Source organism: Octopus bimaculoides, chromosome 10 (assembly GCF_001194135.2).
Source record: "Octopus bimaculoides isolate UCB-OBI-ISO-001 chromosome 10, ASM119413v2, whole genome shotgun sequence".
NCBI lineage: Eukaryota > Metazoa > Mollusca > Cephalopoda > Octopoda > Octopodidae > Octopus > Octopus bimaculoides.
In genome coordinates this window covers 63,957,282-63,962,481 of record NC_068990.1, presented here as the reverse complement: position 1 = coordinate 63,962,481, position 5,200 = coordinate 63,957,282, and the positions used below count along the sequence as shown (strand labels likewise).

The 5,200-nt window shown below is 38.0% G+C and overlaps 1 protein-coding gene across 1 annotated transcript in view; it reads right to left on the bottom strand.

The window, feature by feature from the left end:
• The window catches only part of LOC106877714 (dynein axonemal heavy chain 5), a 444,169-nt gene that overhangs the window by 271,678 nt on the left and 167,291 nt on the right, over window positions 1-5,200 (bottom strand). The gene's annotated exons all lie outside the window — the stretch shown is intronic.

The following is a 5,200-nucleotide window of genomic DNA, read 5'->3' as shown; positions in this document are numbered from 1 at the left end:
TTTGTTGCCCTCTTTAACATATATATATATATATATATATATATATATATATATATATATACACACACACACACATATACAGACTGGCTGTGTGGTAAGTAGCTTGCTTACCAACCACATGGTTCCTGGTTCATCTCACTGCATGGCACTTTGAGCAAGTGTCTTCTACTATAGCCTTGGGCTGACTAAAGCCTTGTGAGTGGATTTAGTAGTCGGAAACTGAAAGAAGCCTGCTGTATATATGTATATATATATATGTATATATTGTGTTGAGTCAAAAGTTTTGCAATATTTTACTTGTCAAGTTACAGCAAAAGCAGTCCAGCATTGAAAGTAAAGGCCATCATTTTGCAATATGTATGACATTATCTAGATAAACTTATGCTTATATATTTTATTTTAACATGTTCTGAGAGAGGAAACACTGGGGATAAATCAAGCAGTTCTTTCATAAATGTGTCCTTACTCCACAGCCAGTACATGTACATATATGCACACACACACACACACACACACACGCACACAAACACGGAACGAATTTCTTTCAGTTTCCCCTCTACCAAATCTATTCACTATGCTTTGGTTGGCCCTAGGCTATAGTAGAAAATATATGCCCAAAGTCCCATGCAATGGGACTGAACCCTGAACCATGTGGTTGGGAAGCATGCCTCTTATCACACTGTCACTTCTGTGCCTTTGTGTACTTGTGAGAAATAAATTTTCAAAATCAATATAATGTGTGAAAACAAATGTACTGAAACGAACTATGTGCTGGATGATAATGTTTACTGAAAATACAACTATGAACAGATATGAAGAATCACAAAACAATATCCAAACTTCTGAAAGTTTAAAGCTATGTAATATCAGATTATATTATTTTTTTGAAATAATGTCATAAACCACAGAGTGGGTACCTTTACATGAATATTTACACATACAGTTTATGAAAAAAAAATTTAAGAGATTTTTATTTCTATTTTCACAGTTTCCTCTTTAGGAGAATGTGTAACTGAGAATTTGACAGGAAGATTGTCAGAAAATTTCATTTCCAGTGAGGGATTCAAGAACAAAAGCATCCACACAATGGTTATCATATACAATGCAAAGGATTTTCGAGCGAGATCGTTGCCAGTGCCCCTGGACTGGCTTGTGCGGGTGGCACATAAAAGACACCATTTCGAGCGTGGCCGTTTTCGTGCGGGTGACACGTAAAAGCACCCACTACACTCTCTGAGTGGTTGGCGTTAGGAAGGGCATCCAGCTGTAGGAACTCTGCCAAATTAGACTGGAGCTTGGTGTTGCCATCCGGTTTCACCAGTCCTCAGTCAAATCGTCCAACCCATGCTAGCATGGAAGGCGGACGTTAAACGATGATGATGATGATGATGATGATGATGATACACAGTAATGTACACACAAACATACAAACACAAACACACTCACACACACACATGCACACAGAGACAGACAGATAGACAGGCAATGATTTGAATAAACAGATAAAACCTTGGGTTTTATCTGGTCATATGATGAAACCAAGGTGCAGTGATGAGGGGACAAACACAGACAAAAAGACACACACACACACACATATATATAATGGGCTTCTTTCAGTTTCTGTCTAACAAATCCAGTCACAAGGCTTCAAACAAGCCCACAACCTACGTGACCTCCTGATTCACAGTTTCTTCCCTAATTCCACCTCCCAACCTGGCTTGTTCCCTTGTTCTCACCCATGCTGCCACATTTGCCCCTACCTCTCCAACACTACCATCCTCACAGGCACCCATCATCGTCCCTATCATATCACTGACTCCTTTACATGCACTTCCAGCAACATCATTTACTGCATCTCCTGCTCCTTCTGTCCTTCTCTGTACATCAGTCATATGGGACGCTGCTTGGGTGACTGGTTTATAGAGCACCCCTGAGACATTAGACTTGGCAACGACACCCTGGTCTCATGCCATTTACACTCTACTGGTCATTCATTACAACACATTTCTATGTTTGGATTGTCTTTGTACAGGAGCCATCCAGACTCCTGCCTTCACCGTGAGCAGGAATTAATCTTCTCTCTTCACTCCTTTGCACCACATGGGCTCAACTCCATTCCCCTCTTCATCTGATCCCTCTCCTCTCTCCACTCCAACTTCTTCTCTTCCTCTCTTCACTCCTACCCACCTTCTCCTTTCAATGTTACCCCCTCCATCACCACCCCACCCTACACATCCCAACACCACCCCAACCCTAAACATCCCAACACCACCCCACACGCCCAATTCCCACATACCCCACCCCTACCTCCATCCTCACCCCTACCCCATCCTCACCCACACCCACCACACACTACATCATCATGCTACACCACACCACACACCACCACCACATGCTACACCACACTACACATCACATCACACCACCCCTCACACACTAGCACTAACCACTTCCCAGCACGCACACCACACCACATCAATCTATCTATCTATCTATATATTATAGCCTCAGCCAGACCAAAGCCTTGTCAGAGGATTTCATACACAAAAACTGAAAGAAGACTGTCGTATATATATGTATATTTGTATGTGTGTGTGTCTGTAACCCCACCATTGCTTGACAACCGATTTTGCTATGTTTACATCCCCATAACTTAGTGGTTCAGTAAAAGGGACTGAGAAAATAAGTACTAGGCTTGCAAAGAATAAGTGCTAGAGTCAGTTTATCCGAGTAAAGGTGGTGCTCCAGCATGGCTGCAGTTAAATGACTGAAACAAGTAAAAGAAAAGAAAGAATAAGAAGAAAGAATATGCACATACATACACATCTTTTAACTATTCCATTCATCAGACTGCAGCAATGCTGGGGCACTACCTTGAAGGGTTTAGTCAAGTAAATCAACAACAGTATTTAGTTTTTAAATCTGATACCCACTTCATCAATTTCTTTTGCCAAATTGCTAAGTTATGGGGTCATAAACAAACCAACACTGGTTGTTAATCAGTGATGAAGGATAAACACAGTTTGTTGAGATAGCTTTTCTATGGCTGGGTGCCTTTCCTGTCACCAACCCTCACCTGTTACCATGCAAAATAATAATTCCCTGTAGCCATTTACAAAAGAATGGAGATGAGCAGCATCAATTATATGGTGGTGATACTCATGGTGTCAAGATGAAGTAATACATACATACTAACACACAAAGGAAGCTTTCTGCCAATGGTCTTTGAAGAGTCTCTGAGAGAAGGAAGGAAAAATTACAGTATACAGCTTGCCACAATAGGAATCAACACAACAAGATCAATACATTCACAGACCTGAGAGTAGAAGTGAATGCTTACAATAGAGTGGCCACTGCAAAAGCCACTAAAGGACCAGATGTTGATCTTGCTGCAGACAAACAATATTATGGCTCACCACCCAGGAACTCACATAACTATCTAATAGATTTAGGCAGTTTTCATTGGCTCAATTTCACTGGAAGAGTTTCAGTTGTCCCAAATCAAGAAAGAAGAAAGTTAACTAAGGTGCTGCAGAGTGAAATTGAACCTAACACCATATCATTGTATGATTCAGAAACAAACTTCTCGATCAACAAGCCACAGAAAAATCATAATAGTATTGTATTGTGTTATTAAAATTGAGAGTAAATGATCTGTAAATAATCTGTTTTTAGATTATTTACTTATGAAACACAACCCCTCTCACTCTCTCTATATATATATATCTCTCTCATACACACACACACACACACACACTCATACATACACACTCACACACACATATACACATGCATGCACACACACACATACACAGATGTATAATATACATATATACATATACATACATGCATATATGTGCATATATATATAGATAAATATGTGCACATACATAATATATATCTATGTATATATATATATATATATATATATATATATATATATATATATATACTTATATATATATATGAATATATATGTGCATACACATGTGTATATACACACACACACACACACACATATATATATATGAATATATATGCATGTACAAACATATATGCATGTGTACATACATACACACAAACATGTATGTATATGCATATATGTGTGTGTGTGTGTGTGTATGTATATATATGTATACACATACACACATACGCACGCACACACGAGCACGCACACACACACACACAGAGTACATATAAAATTTTACATAATAATTCATAAAATGGGAAAATATAAAAATATCAATAACATATCTTCTAATTTCATTCTTAGTTTCAATATTTAGACTGAAACAAAATTGAAACCACGAAATACCTCAGGAGCTTTCAACCAATTACAGTCAATATATGTTCACATACATACATATATGCAGACATAAATATGTATGTAAATGTGTATGTACATAAACATGCATATATATATATATATATATATATATGTATATTATACATTAGTAATTTCAACATTAGATTCATATTACCTGGCTTATTGTACATTGAATTTTATAAACAATATAGCTACTTCAAATTAAGAGCATTTGTGCAATCTGGGTGGAACAAACAACACAATGTATTCTTGTTCAAAGTTTCACTTTACTGAGTTTTCTTTTTACCGATCTTAACATTTGCTTCCAATTTACATTGGCAAAATACACATACACGCAGGCGTGGTTGTGTGGTAAGAAGCTTCCATCCCAACTTCTTCTATAGCCTTGGGCTGACCAAAGCTTTGTGAGCAGATTTGTGAGACAGAAACTGAAAAGAAGCATATAGTGTGTCTATATATATATATATATATATATATATATATACACAAATACAGTGTACATTTAAACACACAAGAGGCCTCTTATGTGTTTAAATGCACACTGTATTTATATGAATAATATATAGTCTATTGACTAAATTTTACATGCTAGGCCACTGGTAGTAAAAATTTCTAATATTTCTCATTACCCCTGGTATTCATCATCATCATCATCATCATCGTTTAACGTCCGCCTTCCATGCTAGCATGGGTTGGACGATTTAACTGAGGACTGGTGAAACCGGATGGCAACACCAGGCTCCAGTCTGATTTGGCAGAGTTTCTACAGCTGGATGCCCTTCCTAATGCCAACCACTCAGAGAGTGTAGTGGGTGCTTTTACGTGTCACCCGCACGAAAACGGCCACGCTCGAAATGGTGTCTTTTATGTGCC